The sequence below is a fragment of the Ursus americanus genome, chromosome 25, assembly GCF_024610735.1.
Source record: "Ursus americanus isolate L20-20 chromosome 25, mUrsAme1.1.p, whole genome shotgun sequence".
In the NCBI taxonomy this organism is placed as follows: Eukaryota; Metazoa; Chordata; class Mammalia; order Carnivora; family Ursidae; genus Ursus; species Ursus americanus.
In genome coordinates this window covers 32,482,636-32,502,823 of record NC_142151.1, presented here as the reverse complement: position 1 = coordinate 32,502,823, position 20,188 = coordinate 32,482,636, and the positions used below count along the sequence as shown (strand labels likewise).

Below are 20,188 nucleotides of genomic sequence, written 5' to 3'. Positions count from 1 at the left end.
ACTATAGATCAGGAGCGAATTCTTATTCGAAGGATTCGGAAGGTTATAAATGATGCTGTTAAAAATTTGATTCTTTCTCAACCCATGAGCTGAAAGTTCTACCCGGTTTCTTTCTGAGTCCATGTGAACTCATGGTCTAACCAACCCTCCACAATTGTCAGATTTGGGTAATGTGAAGGTATTCTCTCTCTCTCTGAACATGTGTTTGTGTAATAGGCCTTATTTTAAAAAACACTCAGTTGCTGCATTTTGATGACATGCATTCTTCACCTTTTAAATTGCTCTTCGTTGAACAGACCAGTTTGTAACCTTGATTTTTCCAATCTTTTTTTTTTTTTAAGCTGTCACATGTTTCTTTATTTGGTTTACTCTGCCAGTGGCAGTGGAAACGAAGCTTATTTTTGATGTTATTTTGAAGATTACTCTGGGTAGGTCCGTATAAAAGTATAGCTTGAGGGCGCTAATGTTCAAAATTAAAGAACAATAGTGATTCACCAGGTGGTTGTACCTTTCCCAAAGCTGGAGGGTGGTGGGATTGTGTATAGTTTGAAGGCAGGCGGTGCATACATTTCATTATCTGACTTAGTTGAGGGACTACTCATAAAGTATTTAGCTTCATTTAGTACTTAAAGGAATGTGAGAGATTTTTATGATTCTGCAGAGGTGTCATGGGACATGTCCTGAAGTTTAGGAAAGCCTGGAATGGAGGTGGTATGTTCCCCGAGTCTCTCCTTTGCCCCAGCACTAGCCTGGAGCCATCCTGGGAGGTGTCCATACAAGCCTTGCAGGGAGGCTGGAACAGGAGGCTGGAAGGCCTGTTCAGGAGAGAAGCACTGGCTTTACAATTAGAAAAAAAAGTTAAAGGGCTCTTCTTTTACATAAAAGGTGTGTTCATTTTTGATGAGTTAAAGATTACTTGGAAATAAAGACTTTTTTTAACATATAATGTATTATTTGTTTCAGGGAGACAGGTCTGTGATTCATACGTAGTACCGAGTGCTCATTACAACACATACCCTCCCCAATGTCCATCACCCAGTTAATTGACTGTTAAGGTATCTTCTTTTGCTTACAGTTCTATTCAAGTTAACTGATTTTCATTGAATATTCAGAAACCCTGTATTAGTAATCTATTTCTACATAACAAATAACCTCAAAATTTAGCAGCTTCAAACAATTAACATTTATTGTGCTATACAGTTTCTATGGGTCAGGAATCTAGAAACAGCTTAGTTGAGAGGTTCTGTCTCGGTGTCGCTCATGGATTGCTATCATCCAAAGGCTTGACTGGAGCTGGGGGATCTGTTTCCAAGGTGGTTCCCTCATGTGCCTGGCAAGCTAATACTGGTTGTTGTCAGTCAGGCCTCGGTGTCTCTTAATGTGGAGCTCTCCGTTGGGCTGCTTGATTGTCTTCACGATAATAGCCGCTGGCTGCCCCCAGCACAAGTGGTCCAAGAGAGAAGCAGGCGAAGTCAGAGTAGCTTACATTAACTAGCTTTGGAAGTCCTACTTCAGCATTCCATGATAATCGTTATACAGGTTAACCCTATTCAGTGGCAGCTACAGAAGGGCGTGAATACTAGGAGATGGCATCACTGGGGGACATCTTGCAAGCTGACTCCCACAGCCCTGAAGAAAAATCATGTTTGAAGTAGATTTAATCAAAACAATAGCTTTTATATTCAAGTGGATGGAGTGTGTAGGTTGAGTCATGGCTGGTTTTCATTATGTCTGTGTATGTCTGTGTTTACCATAACTGGTACATAACATGTAGCCATTAGCATTTCTTTTTTAAAGTACATAATGTCTTGGACTGTGATTAGATTATCCAATGTATATTTATCATTTTCACAGCATAAAAGCTACCAATATGAGACAACAAAAATTAGGGATGCAGTTGTCCTCATCACTTAGGTGAAATCAATTGAAATATTAAGCTACTTTAGAAGAGATGGATTATTGGATTAGCTCATTTTGTATTAAATCTCCACTTACGTATTTTTCACCTAATTACTGATGTTTGTGAAAACAGAAAACTATTTTCTGTTCCAGAACCACAATATAAATGAGAAAATACTGAGCTGAAATGGGAAAATAACATTATAATTATAGCTCAGGAAATGCAAGTCAGAAATCCAAAATAAGTTAAATATATGCTGAAAATGTTAGCATTTTTTAATGTACTTAAATAATATTATATTGCAAACATAATACAGTTTTTATCTTTGTTTCCCAGTTGAAGGGCAGAGGAATGCTTGCATGATTACTTTAAGTCATTCAAAGAGACGCTTTGTTTTCTTAGCATCAGAACTTATACAAACAATAAAATGAAGTTTCACAATTGGTTACTATTATTTACCTTAGGCAAGTTACAAAACAAACACTTTTTAGGTTATTTTCTAGGTTTTTGAAACTGAGCAAAAAGCACTCTTCTGCACTGATGTCAACAGGAAAACATCTAAGTGGAAATTTGCCAATGTGTATTAAGAGGCTTCATAATATCCACAGCCTATAACTAGCAACCACACCTCTAAAAATGTGTTATAGTAATTGGAGAAGCCAGAAACAGATAGGTTAGTAACAACATTATTACTATTAAAAATATGAAATAAAATCCAGTAGGCAAATGATAAAATAAATGAGGCTATAGTCTGTCTTAGCATCCAGGCTAAACTGCTATCAAAAGGCCTAATGTTCATCTAAACAAAGATGTTTATTTCAGTAAATTTCAGTAAATTTTACCTCTTCCAGAGATACCAGCCCTTGTGGCTGTGCACCACCAAATGGGAAGGGACCTGGGTCTCCACTTCCTTGCTCTGTTAATTTGAAGAATTATACTTTCTACAGAGTTTTAGCCAACTCAGCATCACCAAGACCTTGTGCCAGTCCATGCAGATGGGAAAGAGGAGAAAATGGGCAAGCAACTTCCTATTTTAAAAATTACGTGGAAGTCCTATACCTTATTTCTGCTCACGTTCCAGTGGCCCCACTCAGGTCAAATTAAAAAGGGCTACACCCTGCATTGTGAGAGTCAATGAAATATGAAAGTTGCCATGAATAACCTTGAAAATATTAATATGTTAAGTGAAAGAAGCCATGTATACAAGGCCACATACTATACGATTCCATATATATGAAATGTCCAGAATCGGCAAATCCATAGAGACCTAAGTAGATTAGTGGTTGGCAGAGGCTGGGCGGAGGAAGGGTGAGGGAATGGCTGCTGATGGGGATGGAGTTTCTTTTCGGAGTGATGAAAATGTCCTAAAATTAGACACATCAATTTATAATTCAATGCCCAGTGAAAATCTCCTGCAAGAATGAGAGAGTAAAAGGCTCTCAGTTTCTCAGAAATTCTTTAAACCTTAAAGGGAACAGAAAGAAGTACTTTACTCAAGCAGTTGCAGTAAGAAGAGCCACAGGAAGTGTTCCTCTGAAAACCAAGGAGATTTTGTAGAGGAAGGAGACGAAGGCTGCTGACCTCAAGGGTGGTGGGCGTTGGTCAGGCAGGTGTTGAGATCTCGCAGAAGGTTCCTGTTTTCCTTGCAGTTTGGCTGTCCCAGGCCATTACATCCTGTTCTAGGAGTTGTTGGCTCAAAAGAGGAATTTAGAGGGAGTGGGTTAGTCTCTCTGTTCGAGAGAACAGGGGAGTTGGTGTTAAGTTCAGAACAGAAAATGTTTACAGCCCTCCACAGCATCTTCTCTTGAATAAGCAGACAGAATCCAGCGCCTGCCAACCTTAATGGATCTATTGAGATAAAAGGAAAATCCTGATAATGGGGATCAGTGTTAGGGGTTAAATTTTCCTTTTGCTTCTGTTCTGAGATAATGTTCTAGAACATTTGTTCTGAAAGTGTGTTGCTGCTTAGCTGAATGACCCTAGAAACTACGCATTTAATGAGAGGGATTCCTACCAAGAGGAAAAGCAGGTGAATGAACAGCTTTTGCAGGAATGTTGAGAGCCAAGACTGGATTTCTATCAGGAATATCCAAAAGAAAATAGAGGATATTTTGGTTGGCTTCACATCAGAAGGGTTGTGAGGGATGTGCATGCAGCAGTCATCTGTACAAGAACCCCCTACCCCCACCCCAGAGGCTAAAAGGTGGAGGCAAAGTAGTCTCAGCTCTTTGGCTCCCTTGTAACTGCGTGTGAATTTTAGAATCCGCTTGTCAATTACTGCCCCCCCCCAACCTGCTGGGACTCTGATTGGCTTTGGGTTGACTCTATAGATCAGTTTGGAAAGAACTGATATTTTTAACAGTAAACCCATAAATAAGGTATATCTGCATTTATTTTTATTGCTTTTTCTGGAGTATTTTATAGGTTTTAGATTACAGATCTTGCACATATTCTTTATTCCTAAATATTTCATATTTTTGATGCTCTTGTTAATAGAATTTTTCTTAATTTCTGATGGTTTACTTTAGCATGTAAAAATATAGGAAGTTTTTATATATTGATCTTGAAAAAAGCAATCCTGCCAAATTCACTTGTTTCAGTAACTGTTGTTGGTTTCATTGGATTTTCTACATATATGAGCACGTTATTTGCAAACTGTGAAGCTTTTCACAGACAATATAGCTGTATATCTGTATGACCCAGGAAAAGTGAAGGATTTTTTTAAATCAGTCAGAGAACATGAAGAGCATACAGGAAATTCTGAATATATCTGACTACTTAAATTTCAGAATTTTGTGAATTTCTGAAAAGATAGCTAACCTTAAAAAAATTGAAAAAAAAAAAAAGCGCCCCACATTGAGAGAAGATATTTATAACACGTATACCTGGCAAATGCTTAGTACCTAGAATTATGCTGCCCACTGATGTAGCCACAAGCCACTGTGGCTTTTGAGCAGTTGAAATGTGGCTTGTCTCAAATGAAATGTACCGTAAGTGTAAAATACACACCAGACTTCAGAGACTTAATATTAAAACAAAGTACAGTATTTTCTTTATTTTTATATTGGACACATGTTCAAATCAAAATATTTTTTATATATTGAGTTAAAATATATTACTAAAATTGATTTCACTCGTTTCATTTTCTGAATGTGGATACTAGAAAAGTTTTACTTATGTATGTGGCTCACATTATATTTCTGTTGAACAGTCCCGATGTACAGTATATCTCAATGTTTCTGTGAGCCAGTCAGAAAAAGAAACAATCCAGTTGGACGATGCAGAAGAGCAGACACTTTATAAACGCAGATATTCGAATGGCCAATACCCATATAAAAAAGAGGCTCAAGAAAATACAAATTAGAACTACAGTGGAGGACCATCTTCATCTACCAGATTAGCAGATCTTAAAAAATTAAATAAAGCTGGCAAGGTTGCAGTGCAGAGTTCTCTCTTATCTACTGATGGTGAGAGTCTAAATGGACCCAAGTCCTTAGGACAGTTTCTGTTGTTGATAAAGTTGGCCATGAACATAACCTATGATCCAACAGTTCCACTTCTCTATATTTAACAGAGAAACCCTTACACACATACACCAGGAGACATGTTAAAAATATGTTCATAGCAGCAATATATATGAGTTTTAAAAATTGTAAACAATAAACTGGTATATTTATTAAAGTATATAGCATAGCACACTGAAAATGAAATATAGCTAAAGGTTAGCAGCATGGATGAATCTCAGAAGCATAATTTTCAGGAATGAAGCAAGTCCTGAAAGAAAGCATACAGTATTCCATTACGTCAAATTCAGTATCAGTCATCATAAAGCTACCCATATTTTAGGAATGCATATATAAGTAGCATCACAATAGAGAAAGACAAGGGCATAATTAACACAATTAATGATGATGATTGTCTGTGGGACCAAGAGAGGCATGCAATCAGAAAGTGACCTGTAAACAGCTTCTAAAGTCTAATAATAATGTGGTTTTTAAACTGGTTGGTAAGTATACAGGTGGTTGTCTTCTTATTGTAGTTTATAGTTTATACATACAAATTCTTTATATGTATGACAAATTTTAACAAAACAGACTCTCAGACAACTATGGCATGAACCTAATTTTATTTGCACACACACATGCAAACTAGGTTTTTAAATATGTGTGGGGAAGGAACTCTAAAATAGTACACTAATATAATGTATTTCATGATGATAGGGTACGTGCGGATGAGGGGTCGGAATTTGGAAACTTAGACTGCAGGACAGCTTTGACCTTCAGCTACTTAGCATCGGTGTTCTGTTAATTGTGCTTATCCAAGAGAAAAAAGCAGCACGTATCACTATCATAACTTGAGAAGTAAGTTACCATTAAAAAACTGGGTTTGTGTGGGAATAACAGAGAATTGCAATTCAGGGCATACAAACTATGGCAAAACCACAGGCAAACCTAACAAGTGAGGAATGTTATTTTAAAGAGGAATTTGGGACGGGTTATTTGAATGCAAGTCCATTGGAGATTGAGAAAAGCAAGAGTTCAGGGTGATTTATGACAGTTTCTCCCTGGGTGACTTGTCACGGCTGATTTCTTGTAGATTTATGTGCATCTTTTCCCGTTGGGGCCTGTAATTGATGTTGAATGGTATGGCTCCCTTCTAGCCCCTTAAGTCCACTTTAGTGCAATCTCCCTTTATTAAACAGGCAAGTTTGAGTATTTTTAGGGAAGTTTCAGATGGTTCCTAATTCTTTTGCACATACAGAAAATCATAATTCTTCTATTTCAATGTACACAAGTCTCCTAGGAGTAGAATATTTTTGTATATGTACTTCAGCAAATATGGGTAATCAAATATTATTTTTATTACTATGTAGTTGTTCTTATTACTTTGTAGATTCTCATACTTGGTCCAGATTTCTGTGATAGAATTAAGAGTATCATGTGTGTTATCTTACCACCAGTAAAACTTGTAATGTGCCTTTCGTAAGTGCTCATTGCCTTCCTCTCTTGATGGATTCATGGCTAACAAATAGCAGTTTACCATCCACAAACTTCGTGCATTTGCCCTTTTTGATTTTTAGACAGTAAGGAAATCTAAGTCTCCCAACTATTTCCATTCACCTTGCATCGTGATTTATTCATTTATTCACAGGACACCTTCTCTTGTCTCTTACCCTTGCTGTTTTTTCATTTTCATCCTAAAATTTATAATGTTCCAAAAGATAATGCTTCTATATTACTGTATAAAAAGAATAAGTGTATTCATGATTACATGAAGAGAAAACTTGTTTCAGTAAAGACTAAAGAGGAAGGAAGTATACCGAAGTACAGTAGGATATCAAAATGCTATAAAAGATTTAACAAAAAAACCTGTGGGATAAATAAATGAGCTGGGAAGGAAAAAAGATATCCTAGGAATCCAGATTATTTCCTTCTTCTATCGGAAACACATCATATCCGCAAGGGAATGTTGTCATGTATAGAATTTTGTACAAGAAAAAAAATTCCTGTCTTGGTGGAAGCTAGTAAGTGGTTGACCAGAATTCAAACCTAGATCTGTTCTCCTGCAAAGCTTGTGCTGTGAACCTCTGTACAAAACTGGCCCTCTACCCAGTCCAACTCCTTTTCTTCTGAAACTTAACCAGATTGAGTAACTCCTGATATCCGAATCAGAGGCTCACCTTAACATCACTGTTTTACTACATTACAATTTTATCTTTTTTGAAAAAGAAAACAGTCGCAGAAAATTTATTTGTGGCTATGATTTGAGTCATATAAAAATGTTCTAGCTATTACAGGCACCATGCCAAGAACAAAGGCAAGTGGGGGACCAAAAAAGCTCAAAGTAGGCCATTTACTGAAATCTCAAATTTGATCAGCACTTTCTTCTGGGGAAAATACTCTACATATTATCAGAGAGAGAGGATTTAGATAAAGTATTTAATCCTTGGAGCCATCCCCCCACTCCACATAGGGTAAAGAGAGTACAAAGAACGATGACTCACCAAGGTTGAGTCCAGATTTAATACTCTCTGTCTGAAGTTTTCCCAGCTCCTAAAATTGCATGACTCTGGGTTTTCTCTGTTGCGATTAGGGCAGCCAGACTGATCTTACCATCCCCGAGGACCGACCTCTGAATTTTGTATTCTCTCTGTATATGCCAGTATCTGCCTAGGATGTGCATTTCAGATGCTTCAGGACCCCCTTTCCTTTAAGGGGTAGAACTTTGAGGCATATTGCCAACTTCAGGGACCCTCTGGGAAAACTTCTACCCAAGGTGAACATAAGGTTTTTTCAATGTACTTTATAATAAAAGTATAGCAAGCCTTCCTTAGAGTATGTGCTTTTCCCTAAGATTTCTCTTCATTTCCTAAGACCTTGACCTTGTTCGAGGCACAATTCCAGGACCATGGTTATCTTAACTCCACAGAATACAAGTTCATCTAGAATCCAAGACAGAGCCCAAATATTGAAACACCCATAATCTAAGATTGCCCATCTCTTGCTCACGGGCTCTGAATAATCTTCATCACTCGGTGTTAGAGCCAGTCTCCTGGATAACTAAACCACAGGCAAAAGTGCCAAGTTCCCTCCCTCGGGATAGGTCAGGGTCTAACAGCAGCCTACCCACCCACTTTGTCCATTGCTACGGTCCCTTTTCTCTCTGTGTGAAGAAAAATACCACAGATCCCCACTAATCTTCTCTTCTGTGTGTGTGTGTGTGTGTGTGTGTGTGTGTGTGTGTGTGTGTTCGGAAATATGAAAACTTCTCACCTGCTAATTTCTTTTTGGCTAGTTTCTTTTTGGTTCATGTAATAATTTAATTGGCACTTAGCTTGTAGTAAATGACTGTTAAGTGATGGAATGAATGAATATTTAAAGTCATCTATTCTAAGGCTTATTCTCATGCCTAGAATACAACAAACATTTGTTGAAATAATTAAAGGAATGATAACTTGGGAGGTAAAAATATATGTAACTTTAAATACCTGCTGTAAACTAACAAAATCATAAAAATTCATATGAAGAAAGAACATATTATACTAATTCATTCTCTCCTTACATAAAATTGCTTTGGAAATAAAAGAATTTCAGAATCGCGAGGCAGTATTTTCTTGTTACCCTGTCAAATGGTGAAAATGATTGATGCATGTGACAAATATTAACTGAGCACCAACTGTGTGCTTGTCACTGTGCTGGCCAGTGGGAGCAGGGTGACGGTAGTAGGTGAGGTGGAGGACAGGCCAGGTAAAGACTGGAGCAGGGGGCACACCTTGCAGGCATCCACCTGGTGTGAAGCCAGGGGTGCTTTTAGGGTGAGGAGCCTGAAGGTGGGTGTGACACGATTTGCTTTGCTCTAGTGCCAGGAACACAGTAGAAGGACAGACGGGTGGATGTTAAAGAACCTGTTAAGCTATACGTTCACACAAATGGCAGAAAACCCAGCTCTGATTTAGAATGATTGAGACACATTTCTGTTTTATAGGTTTGTTTCATTCCTGGTAATCAGTAAATTGTTTCAGAAGTCTCGATATAAAAGAGAAAGTGAGAAAAAAGGCAGTTGCCATCAAAGTGCGTAATTTATGAAATTTGTTTTCACTTTAGCAGTAATTTGAGATAAAATAATGTGAAACTGCCTTACAGTTTATAGTTCTATAATAATGACTCCATCTCCTCATCAATTACAAAATTCTTATGCCAATAACTTATGGCACAATTTCTTTTTTAAGTAATCTCTGAGACATTCCAAGCACATTTTCATCCTCTAAGCAACTTTCTGGGGACACTTTTTTTCTTACTTCCTCTACCACTCTATCAGAGAAAGTCATTATGTAGTTCTGTGTTTTAGAGTATGTATTATTTAGGGCTGCTTAACACTATACCATCTCGTTGTATTGGAGTGATTGTTCTCCTTGTAATACAATCGTAGGGTTGACGTCATTGCCCTCAAATGAGTTATCTAGTTATTGAGATTGTTTTGTGATACTTTTAGCTCCTAGCTCATATCAGCATCCTTCTGTTCTGATTATTGTTTTGTGCCTTGAGGCAAAATGAGAAGAGAATGTACAAGACACAGAGGCCCAAAGTTGCCAAGGTGCTACTCATTTTAATTCCTCATGCTTTTTGGGAAACGTTTTCTTCTACCCATTTTGAATAGAGATGGAGTGACTTCACTTCTGACATTAAGGAAGAACACTGATTTAGGAAAGATTTCAAGCAGAGTTTTCATCTCTTCTTTTTCCATTTATATTCCATAAAAAAATAAGACACCTCAGGAAAGAGGTTTATATATATATATATATATACACACACTAATAATTATACTAATTATACTAATAATATATATTTTATATATATATAATGTATATGAACTGGTAGGATGATTATGTTGAAGGAGAAAGAAACAGAGAAGACTGGGTTTCAAATGCTACCTCTTCTGTGTAATCTGGGAAAGCCACTGCAGTTTTTAAAGACTTGTCGCATACGCAAAATGAAACTATTGATGCTGTTGCTTTGGATTATTATGGGAATTAAATGAGTTAATGTATATTAAGGGGTTTTGTGTATGGTAAAACTCCATACAAATATTAGTCAACTTCCTCAAGTGAAGATTTACTGCTACCTAAGGACATTTCTGTTGGGAACACGGCTTTCAGAAAGAAGCCACAGAACTCACACTTGATGGAAGGCAGCTGTAGAATGGATTGAAAAGAATCCAAGAAACAAATTATACCATTGTTTGCATCAAGAAAGCCAACTGCAGTAAATCAGCTATATTCATTCCCATGCACCTGCAAATAAAAACGCATGCGGGGATACTGTGCAGGAACTCTTGCAGTGGAAAGAAAATAAGCGCAGAGCACTGTTGTGAAGTTCTCATAGCTTGGGATGATAGAGACAGATTTCATGATGGTTATGTAAGGAAATATGTCTGATATCACCACAGGCAATAACTTTTTAAATTCAGTAAATTCTTAGAATTTAAAAATTTCAGTGGCAAATATACATCTTCTCTAATACAGTATTGTAGCGAGATTGGTATCAGATGACCAAAGATCAACTTAATAAAAGTATTTTTATTGTTTTGTTTAAAAAACATGGAACGTTGTTTATGTGTAAAATGTATTAAGTATACTGGCCTATGAAGCCCTAGGGCAGGAAGGGGAAAGAGAAAGGTACTGTGTCCTTACTGGAGAAAGGTCCCCAAGAAATGTGGGAGAGTAAAAGAAGTCAGGGAGGAGAGCAAAGCCTGCAGGGTGGGGAAAACCTCAGGTCTCTGAATCGCATTTGAACTTGAGAGGGATGGTATAATCTGCCATCATGAGATCCTTATCATAGCATCATCATCACACAAGAGCCAATTCTAACCCTGCCTCATGATAAACTGTACTGTTAATTTTATTTACTAAAGTATTGTCTTTGAAAAAAATGTTTTTAATTATTAAATGGTTATTAAATTATACTAAATTAGGAAATCAGTAGCAGTCAGCAGAATCAACTCTATTGAATTAAGCCTTTTCTTCATTTAACAAGTATATACATCATGCAAGGTATTAGACATCATTTCAGATCTCACAAGTGGCTTTCAGTTTAAATACCGCTGATGGGAGCAGGGCGCCTGCAGCACGTTCAGCAGCGTGTTCAGCAGCGTCCCACGTTTCTCATGGCTCCAGAGCCCATGACAAACAAATGAACTTATTCTACTGGACTTGTTGCTGTTACTTCGATTACAGTTTCCCCACCTCCACCCCATTTGGTTCACTCTCTCCTTTTCACCCAATACTTCGGGGTTCCTTATAGGATTGGCTCATAATGGCAAGAAATAAAAGAAAGGAGGAAGGGAGCCCAAAGTAGAAAATGTAGAAAATGAAAAAAAAATGTTGGTTTTCTTGAGTGACAAGCAGATTCCGAATATGATTCCAAAAAGAATTCCAGAAAATATGTGAGCAACAGAGTATAGCTATAGTTGGAATAAGGGTAGCATCTCCCACAGTGACTATATGGGGAAAAGTTATCGTAGTATTTTGTACCATATTTTCAATATTTGAAAAAAACCTTGTTACAAGAATGGAACTATATGACCATTGTGATACATTCTTTTGAGGACCTGTGGGATTTCATAGATTCACAATCAGGATCAGTACACTTAGAACTTAGCCATTATTCTTTTAGAACTTTTCATGCAGAGAGGAACAAAGACACCAGATTTCCTGGTTAATGGAAGTTTTATGGTGAAGTTACAAAGAAAAGTAAGAGAACAAAATTAGAAGATCTAGAATACTACGCATCAGACTGGTGGCGGTCTGCCCTTCGCCTCTCTCTTCTGCACTCCCCTAGCACTATCAACTATATGATCCTTCTTGTGGCCTCTGTTTATCCTCTTCTCTGAGTCTTTCCACTTCTGTATTGCTCTTACCTGTTCAAATAGGTCATATTCTGACTTCCAGAGAGAGGGAATATAAACTATTCATCAAGTCATTCTCTGGCATAAAGCATCTACCATACGCCAAGGCTGCTGGTGTCAAACACAGAGCCTGGCAAGCCGTTCACGGGGCAGAGCGTTGCTACTTGCACGTGGGGGACTCTGGAGCTGTGAACAGAGAGGCAGGCACTGTCAGACTCCTGAGAAGGGAGGCCGTGTAGTGACAGCCAAGTATAAATACGGAAACCGGAGCTCTGAGGCCTTTGGGGCAATATGAAGGAACAGAATGATGGAGAAGGTTTGTAATTCAAAGGCAAGGTTTCCCTTTCTTTCAGTGCCAGTGGAAGCAGGAGAATAGCTAATAACTTTCACTCTAATGCTTGCCTTTACTATAGAAAAAATTTAGAGTGAAACAATAGAAAAAGAGGCGCAGGATTAGTTGCCTATGAGATGTTAAAGTTGCTCCTATCTTGTCAGAGTGACGTTATCAGAACTCTAAATTCAAAAGTGAAAACAATCATCATCATCAGAGATTTCCTCCCCCCCCCATTTTCCATATTTCCATTTACTCTGCTATAACCCTGTGTCATAGATATTTGTAGTTGATGTTCCGTGCACTGCCAAGTTCATGATATCTTCCATGTTTCCAGTTAATCTTTACAAAGCAGACCATAGCCAGGCTTGCTGCTGGTGTAATGATGCAGCAGGAAAAGGAATGATGAAGTATTTTCTTCTGAAGTAATAAAATAGGACATTTTTCTTAGAAATGGGGTTGAACTTTGAATGCTGACGTGGACCCTCCCCAAAGCAGACTTCAGGGCTCTTCTGACCTGGCAGATTCTTTACACTGACCCCAGAACTTCAGGGGACAAGTCTGGGAGGAGCCAGAGAGATGACAGGGAACCACTTACTTCTGTTGATTGTAAATTCATTGTACTGTTCGTTTGACACCAAAATGAAAGTTAGATCTAAGACTTAAATTTCAGACCTTTGTAGTTTAGCCCAACTTACTTTTAATAATTATTTTAATGGCTGCTTTATTCCCTACAGTTGTTGTGCCTTAATTCACTTAACTACCCTCCATTGCGGATATCTTTATTATTCTATTATTCTAATTATTCATCTGTGTTAAGCTTGTGATATATAAAAGTATAATGAAATACCTTTCAGCATATAATGTTTCCATTCAGATAATTTCCTAAGAATAAATTTTAGAAATGAGACTTTAGGTCATGAATATCTGGATATGAATACTCTTATGTCCAAATTGCCAGATTTCATTCTAACAGAAAATTATGCCAATTTAAATTCTTACCAGAATTAGAGACTATACCAAACTTACTGTATCTGTATGGCTTTAAATATTATTTTCATCTGGCTGCCTACTCATGTTCTATCTGTTTCCCATAGTCAAGATATATAAGCTAGCCAACATATTGGTAAATGGTTTAAATACCAAGATTTATATATAAATAAAACTTCATTCAAAGAGACCTTTAGCTCCAGATATCTAATGCTAATGAAATTTACCCATGTCTATGATTTGTTTCAATAATTTGAAATTTTCTTTTTACCATAAAATAATAATTAGCAAAAGATAATCGATGATTTTTTTCAACTTGCCTTTACGTGACAGTCCTCTGTAGGAAAACTGTAAAATGAAAAACAGGAAAAATAAAAGTCTAGACAATAAAAAAAACATCTGAAGATCTTCAGCCTGGTCTGCACACTGCAAGCTAGGCAGCCGTAGTTTTCTAAGATTATTCAGCTGTACATATGGTAGAATTTCGGTGCTGCGCTGGGGCGCCTGGGGGCTCAGTATGTGCAGCGTCCAACTCTTGATTTCAGCTCGGGTCGTGATCTCGGGGTCGTGAGACTGAGCCCATTTTGGGCTTCATGCTCAGCGGAGAGTCTGCTTTAGATTCTTTCCCTCTGCCCCTCCCTGTGCTCCTCCCCGTGCTCGCTCTCACTCTGTCTCTAAAATAAATCTTAAAAAAAGAATTTAAATGCTATGTTGCTACCCTTCACAAGTTTATTTCGTTAGATTATCATGTAGGAATTATGCTAGTGAACAGAAATTAAAGTGAAAAGTAATGAGTCAAGTTTCTAACAGTAACTTTTCCTGTTGCTTTGAGGGAATGTCCAAAAGTTGAAATTTCTCATGGCTTGGGTTTCTTATAAATTTACATCATCCTGGCCCTCTGAGTGATTGGCATTATGTTTATTTCTCTTCAGACAAGAGCGAAGGTGTCCTTCCCAGTGGAGATACTCTATCCTTTCTAGGTACTTCTCTACCACCATACTCAGACTATCACTGTGTAATCTGATCATAAATTCCTACAGATAAAAGACTATTAAAGTTCACCCTTAAGGATGTCCATTTTGTTTTGAGGTGGTAGCTTAATGATGTTCTCTAAAGAAATCACAGACCTACATCAGGAACTAGAGATGAACCGTGCTTCACTCCCACTTCCCAGGAATGAACTGGAAAAGTAAAGCATGTGCAGTAAACTCAGCAGAAGAATGGTAGATGTGGCAGGCAAACCCTAGTGAGCTCTCCCTTCCCTTCTCTAAAACCCTACATCTTTTTGTAAACGCTGGGATGGGGCAGAGTTCTCTTGGTTTCTCAATGATTAGGACTGGCTAAATAAAAATTTGAAGTTTTGCATTTTAAATATAGGTTGCACTTTCTCACATCCCCCACCTATGAACATGAAGTGGTTCATTTCATCGAGAATAAAGGAGCAATACAAAGAGCATGTGCTGTGTAGGAGGCACAGAACAAATTGCTTATGGTTAATTGGGGCAAGAGCAGTTGCAGCGCCTAGTTCCTTTGGTTATTTCTCTGGATATCTGATGGAGAGAGAGGTAACATACAACGCAGAAATAGCTCTACATCTGAACTGGTTTTAGAGTGGGTGTTAGTTAAGTAGGCAAGGGAGAATTGTTCCACCTTCAAAGAGAGCTGTTAATTTCGAGAAGCATTATTAAATGCAGCACTGTGGGTTCCGTGGCTGGAACAGCAAACTGATCATTTATGGTCTGCACGTCTGGTGTTCGTCCAGTTGTGCTCTCGGTCAAGTAGTCCTCTGTTTTGCCTGCTTGCACGATTCTGCTGCTTTGTCTGCTGCAGCCTCTCTGCACAGCGCCCATTACCGTCGTCCGTTTTCTGGTTGTGCTCTAGAAGGTGGTGAGGTGTCCCGTCAAAGAGCATGGCTTTTTCTGATCCCAACCCACACACTGATGTCAAAGTATTTTTGTTCTTTCTCTGGAGCATTATGTTCCTCCATCTGCAGTCCCTCAGCCAGGAACACACAAGGGTATTTTGCAATAACATTTGGAATATACATTTCTATCTTGTAGTTGGGATTTCTAGTGTTTATATTTTAAAGGTCAGATGATGTCACAGTCTTAGTCATTAGCTGTCCCCGCACTGCTGAGTGTGTGACTCTGCCAGGTCAGAGCCTGCGGCGCTTTCCTAAATCAGCACGGGGAGGACGAGGAGTCACTTGCCCGTCTACGCACATCAACATGCACGACCACACAGTGAAGAGCTACAGCAGACCAAGCACAGATCTCACCCTAAAATATGCTGCTTTCCACTGTTCCAGCAAGAGAGATCCTGCAAGTGATTTTGATAATAATGAATGAAAATAGCAAATAGAAGTTTTCAGTGAATTTTAGTGGTTTCAGTATTTGTAAGCCCTTCCCTCCCCAGGAACCTGCCTTTTTTCTCTCCTCTTTCCCTCTCCCTCCCTATCCCCTTATTTTCTCATTTTAAGATCTTCCTAACTCGACTGGTGAGGAATGAAGATGGAAGATTATTGATAAGGGGATTTCTAATGCTGTTTTCTACTCACAGTTCAGTGCAAAGGCTTCATTTATGTCCATAGAGAATATTGGTATGAACTAGAGGTTGAGATTTAGGAAAAGGCTGGTAGGGGATACAAAACTGGCTATCCTTATGGCAAACATTTAAATCACTTTCTTTGTGCCATATAATCACAACTGTATATGATCTTTGTAACAACTTTATTAGGGACATTTATTTTATAGATTAGAAAGCCAAGGTACAAAGAGGTTGACTAATTTCCCCAAAGTTACACAGCTAGTAAGTAATAGAACCAAGATACAAAACCGTGCAGCCTAACTCTAGACCTTACCCTTTGTGCTATGCTGCCTCGGATGAGCGTCCAGGACAGTAAAAGAGGGAGGATATGCAGATAAGACATTACAGAGCACTTATGTGAAAATGATATAAGTGAGGAAAATGAAAATCCATTGAGAGGAGAGAGTATTTCAGATAGGTGAATGGGCGGCACCTGTACTCACCTTGAAGGCCAAACTAGATTGTGACAGTGGAGATCAAGAGTGAGAGTTTGCCTTCAGTCAGAGGAAATGGCATGAGTAGAACATACTGGGTCTGGAAAGCTGGTTCAAAAAATTAGTAGTTTAATTCAGTTGGAGAAAAGGATTATATACAGGAGTATAAGATAAGGCAGGCTGCAGCCAAATTTTGCAGGCCCCATTCTATAGGCAGTGGGTTAAGCGGGCTGAAGGTTTTTGAACAGTGCGGTGGCCAGAGCAGTGCTTTCGAGAGCTCAACTTGGTGGGGTAGTAGTTTGAAGAAAGGAATGCTAGACGCAGGGAAAATCATTAGGAGACTGTATTTGTTTTCTACTGCTATGATTGGGGTGGTATTAATGCAAATAAAAAAGAAGAGTCAGATTCCAGAAACTCTGTGTAGGCAATGTATTTATGAATTCTTACCCGTATCATGGGAAGTTCTTTGCATACATCATCTCATGTAAGCCTGAAAATAACTATTTGAGGTAGGTGCCAGGAAAATCCTTATTTCACAGATGAGGACACCGGCTTTAAAAAGTTAAGTACCTAGGTCACAAATATCCCAGCTTCAAATCTGGGTGTCCCAACCTAGATTTGAACATAGGGTGTCAGTCCCAGAGATCATAGTCTTAGCCACTCTTCTTTAATTGGACTTAAAATTATAGAGGATTCAAAGAGAGATGGATAAGAAAATATTGACGATAACTGCAAGAGTTTAACCCATTTCAACTCAGGAAATGAATGGGTGGTGTTATGGAAAAAGAAACGTCATGAGAGGCACTGTTACAGGAGTACTTACTACGCATCCACCACACGCTGAGCAGTGTGCTAAGCACTCAGTGTGCATTACACAGTTACTGTTCCAACAGACCGTGGTAATAGTGGCTATTTAGCAGATACCTAAATGCCATCAATGGAGCAAGAGAAGAGTCAATGCTAGAATAAACTATCAGGGAGCATCCATGTGGAGATTATAGATCTCTAAAATTAGATGAGATGGGTGGGCGTGAGGGTGATCTGGCAGTGATAGGTCACTCCACTGATAGCCAGGGTGCATTTGGCTGATCTGGCTAGCTAGACAGGTGTCCCCTTCCTCCCCCTTCCATGTGCATCCCTCTCGTAGCTGTGCGCTCAAAGAGGATGACCTTCCCAGACATTGTTCTTCCATCAAGGATATATGAGAAGCTGCGCACCTGTTAGAACCTCCAAACAAGTTCTCAAGTTCAGTTTGTAGGAGAATGTAGGGTAGTGAAGATGCCAGGACTCCAGACACATCCGAATGAGGCACCGCATCTGCCTTTCTTTTAAAAAATTAATTAAAATTAGATGAGATGTTTAAGAGACCAGGGACAGATCCCACAATAGAACCATAGAACACACCTAGAGGTTGAGGGAAGGAAGAGACACTTTAAAAAGCAATTTAGACATATATATCAGAGAGAGAAGAGAGAGATGTAACTGTAAAAAGCAAAGGGAGAGAGAAGAAAAAAAGGTTGTCAGCAATATCAACCACCAGAAAGTAATCAAAGAACCTCAAGATCAAGGGAATGTTACGAGGTCTAATTTTTGGATGAGTAGATTCAGGAAAACAGCCTGAGTGACTCGGTCTGCTGGCCTATGGTTGGACGGCGAAGCCGGGCTATGAAGGAAAGAGTGGGTCATGAGGATGAAGAGTTCACCAATATAAACTTCTCGGTAATTACAGATGAACTAGTAGTGTAATACAAAAGGGGCTGAAGAGCTGAGTAGCAGCAGTCTTGTGTGTCATAAACAGAAGGAAAGGCTCATACCGGCAAAAACTGAAAATGGCAGAAAGAGACAGACTGCTGATGGAATGTGACCCCAGCAGAGACAGAAAGAGGAGGAGGTGCAGGTCCTTAGAAAAGGCAAGAGACATGGTACTAATGGAGGTGTAGAAGAGCCCTAAAAGAAAAGAAAATGCAGAAAAACAGAGGTTCAAGAGAGTAAAACTGAGGATGTTCAAATTGAACGTCCTCCATTTTCTTCTTAGTAGTGAGAAAGAGGGAAAGATTTCAGTACTAGAAGATAGTAACAAATATTTTAATTATGTGATGCAACAGTTGACCAAAGTTTAGCCCAGCGGTAATTGAAGGCAGTTAAATGGTACTGCACAGGGTTGGAAACTGACATTGTGAGGATGGCAGATAAGCATGGAGGAAGGAAAGATGGATTCTAGAGGCCAGCAAAGAGTACTGGCCTGGTCTACACTGAGTGATGAGGTTAAGTGAATACTGAGGGGAGTTTAGAATCTAAAGATTGTGATTTGGGTGTGGAGGAAATTATCAGAAAAGGAATGCAGAGACCTTGAAGTAAAATAGTTCCAAATCAAGCGAACTATACAGTTTCAGAGACTAAATAATGAACTGTGAAGCCAACGTATTATATAGGCCAGAAATAAAAATAAACAGCTGTGGCAGAGGATGTGAGGGGGTGGAGGATATGACTGACCAGGCATCCAACTCAGGAAGACAAGGTGGGGTGTTATGATGGAGGTCATAACCAGACCAGCAAGGACAGGGCTTAGATGTTAAGGTTCAAACATAGAGGTCAACAGAGGCAGAACACTAGTCTAAAAATGACAATGAGGGCATGAATGTTTTTGAAGCTGTGTCTTCATGGGCAATTCCCAGTTTCAATCAAGGTAAAAACAAAGTTCAACTTGAGAGTCAATCTAAGACCAGAGAAGACTTTGCCTCACAATAGAACTAGGAGGCAGAGTCACCAGGGAGTGACTGAGACGGAAGTACATACAGCAGGAAGGGAAAGTGTTAGCTGGGATCAGATACAAGCATTTTTCCCTCCCCACATCTACGCTGTCACCTCTTTACAAGGGACCCTTCTAATCCTTAAAATTACCTGTAAGGCATTATCCCCCTTTTAGAGATGAAAAAAAATCTGGTTTGGGAATTTGAATCTTGTCCTGACTGCAAATTCTAAGGTCTTTCTACCACAAGACTGATTCTTGATAGTCTTAAAGTGTTACCATAACTAGTCTTAAAGTGTTACTATGACTAACTGGTAATCATGTGTGACTTATATGCAGTGGGTATAAAACACAATGTTTTTTTTTAATTGAGGTATAATTAACCTATAACATTGTATTAGTTTCAGGTGGACAACTGGCATTAAAGGTCCATCACCGTACATTATTTACAAATGTTTCTTGTCATGAGACCTTTTAAGACCTACTCTCTTACCAACTTTCAAACATGCGATGCAGTATTATTAACTGTAGTTGCCATGACTTATTTTTTAACTGGAGGTTTGTACCTTTGGACCCATTTCAATTCTCAAAACTCCATGCCCCAGCAACCACAAATCTTTTCTCTGTGCTATGACATAGCTCAGTATTTTTGTTTAGATTGCACATACAAGATCATACGGTATTATTTCACGGACCATCATGCCCTCAAGGCCCATGCATATTATTACAAATGGCAAAAATTCCTTCTTTTTTAAGGCTGAATAATATTTGTGTGTGTACACACATTTTCTCTA

The 20,188-nt window shown here is 38.7% G+C and overlaps 1 protein-coding gene across 1 annotated transcript in view; it reads left to right on the top strand.

Annotated features, from left to right (window-relative positions):
• The window catches only part of SLC2A13 (solute carrier family 2 member 13), a 348,011-nt gene that overhangs the window by 320,303 nt on the left and 7,520 nt on the right, over positions 1-20,188 (top strand). The gene's annotated exons all lie outside the window — the stretch shown is intronic.